This window comes from Ctenocephalides felis, unplaced genomic scaffold, assembly GCF_003426905.1.
Source record: "Ctenocephalides felis isolate EL2017-DRISC unplaced genomic scaffold, ASM342690v1 CF-g0.4_SCAFFOLD_01167, whole genome shotgun sequence".
NCBI lineage: Eukaryota > Metazoa > Arthropoda > Insecta > Siphonaptera > Pulicidae > Ctenocephalides > Ctenocephalides felis.
In genome coordinates, this window is record NW_020537321.1 from 3,085 (window position 1) to 6,168 (window position 3,084).

The following is a 3,084-nucleotide window of genomic DNA, read 5'->3' on the forward strand; positions in this document are numbered from 1 at the left end:
AGTTTGTTCAATATATATTAATTTTATATGACCATTGTTTTATTACATTAAAATGCCGTTAATATATCGAAATAATGAATCATTGTAAGTGTTTCCCATGATATGGGGTTTAAAGGTACACGCATAAAATAGCCGACCACCAATATCCAAAAACAAGTGAAGTTAGGAAGTACAGGGAAAAAAATACTTTTACTTTGGAAAAGATGTAAACAATTAGAAAATAGCAAATGTAGGAGCAAGTTTCGTTAAAAAAATGATTAATAGTTATTCTAACTCTGCTGCTGAATTTTTCTGACATAATACCAGAACAAGGTTATATGCAGTTTTAGCTTTGTAAAAAAATGTGCTCATGATATTTATTTCATGCATCGGTTGAATAATGTAGATATTATTTTGTAAAATATCTTTAAATTTGAAATGAAGACTTTGGATCTGTTTACCACTTAGGTGTCTCTTTTTGCTCAGCATATGGGGTAAAAAGGGACAGATGACAATTTTTTGAAAAACGGTAAAAAAACATTTCTCTTATTAGGAATTAACTGGAAATTTGATTGAACGTAGTTTGACAGCTTTTTATTTAATATGTATTGTGATTTCGTGCATTTGGTTTAGTCAATAAAATTGCTTAGAGTCAAATTCGACACCTTTGTGCTCCGCCCTTAATATTAAATTAAATTTGAAGTTAAATTCTTGATATTTATGTTATTTCAGTATATTTAACCTAAAAAAATTCACGTATATATAATAATCTACAAAAATCCATGCTAAGTCAGGCCAAAATAGATTTGTCGAATTATATATTTTTTCACTTCTGTATCAAATATATGAATATTTAGTTGCTGCGAATAAATATTAAGTATGTAAATTAAATATTAATTTAACCGCATAAGCTCGTAGGAAAGTTTTTGATATGCATCATGAACATGTGTAAAAACATAATTAAATAAAAATTATTCGTCCATTATCACACCTAATAACAACACTAAAGTTACTGAAATATGAGTACATATTCAAATTAGCTCTAATGGTTTATGTTCTCTAATTTATAACAGTCTGTGTTATTACAGACTGTTTTAAAGATTAATCAAAATTATGTTCATTATCAAGTAATTAACATCTTACAAAATATTATTACCGCTTAACACACCGCTGTGGACATGTAATTGCAAATTATATTCGACGAACGTTGATTACGGGTTTTTACGTTTTAATAACTTGATTAAAATTAAAAACCAGATAAAGCATTTAATCAGTTCTTCTAAATCGATCTAATGACTTTCTTATTTGTGATTGAATTTAAAAAAATAATTAGTTTTTACTTGAAATTCAAATATTTATCACCATTTTTATTGGTTTCAAATTCATAACACGTGTAATAAATATTAATATTACAATATTATAAGGTAAATATTAACGTTATAGTTTAAATCTTTGGTTCAAATATCTTGTAGTTGCAATTATATGATGACACTATTTATACTTGGTGATAAACAAGATTTATCGACTTTTATTGACTTCGTGAAGATCAATTTGCATAAAAAATTGCTAAAATTTTCAATATTATATAGTAGTTTTCACTCCTGTCCTGAAATGGATAATAGATTTAGGAGTTTTCTTTCTTGTTTTTATTTATTTAAATGGCTTTATCCCAAAGGGACATTTTTGCCAACATACATTGATTTCATATATAAGAAGACTATATCACATAATATTAATTATATCATACATATAAAAACACAATGAACAATAGCACTAAAATAAATATCATTTATGATTGGATTCTTAGTCTAATGTTTTGGTTATGAGCACTGTTGTTTAGTCTACTGAACCTTAACTCTTTGGGGACAGCCGTCCACCTGATACTTTGTCAGACTATCCAGTGAGGCACAGGCTATTTTATAAAAAATGACTCAGTTTGCATCGAAACGTTGAATAGATTTCAAATAGCAGTTACAAACAGTGTTGTATTTTGAAAATAATTATTAGTTATTTTAGAAGTATTTTTAGCTTTTTTCTTTGATATCTAGTTTTTTTTTAAATATGGCCATCCATCTGCATCGTTCTCGAGTGAAGAAAAAGAAATTGTATAGTCTGTTCTGACAGAAAAGCACCAGAAGGAAGGCGGCCAACATCATTTTATTGAGAAACATGTCAAAATCAACCTGCTGTGCATGTTGAAAATTGTTTTGAACATTACTATTATATATAAAATGATCAAAAATAAATTGATATTATAAAAGTATGTGCTTCAATGACCACAATTTTTTATCAAACAAATTGCATAACATATACAATGAAATCAAGTTTACAGCCGGCACAGTAGATTTGTTTGAAATCAGTGCCGTCCCGTAAGGGTTAATATAATTTTTAAGTATACGTTATCTAATTGTTTCAAAATATGTATTTTTATATAACGTCTATAAAAACTCACACGTAAAGTAAGAGGACCAACGTAGGGTAAAGGAGATCAATTGATTCATAACCCTGGCAAAGGTGTGAACAATACAAAATATCATAGAGAATAAAAAAGTAAAAAATGTTAGGAAAACACATTTTACAAGAGTTGAATTAAATTAATAACTCTTCCAACTCTGTTGATAAACATTTCTGACAAAATACCAGATCAAGGTTATATATACAGTGTTATCTCTGCATAAAAAGTACCCACGAAATGCAATTAATATGTAAAACTCTTCGAAATTAAAAATAAGACATTAGATTTGTTTTCCTCCTTGCCGTCCCATTTTACCCCGCCTATGGCGTAAAAAGGACTAGGTGACAAATTTTTTGAAAAACTTTAAAAATAACATTTATACAATGATGAATTAGCTGGGGAGTTCTACTGAGCATAGTCAGATAGTTGTTTGTTTGATATGGTTATTTGTTGAAATATAATTGGTTTGGTTTGGTTTTCACAAAGTCAACATGGACCTTTGTGACCCGCTAATGTGAATTATATTATATTATCTTCAGAAATTTCAGTTATAAACTGAACAAACCTATGCAGGAAGTCTAGTACCATGACGAGTCGAAGTGTTGAACTCATAAATGCATAAAACGATTTTTAAAATATTAAAATATACA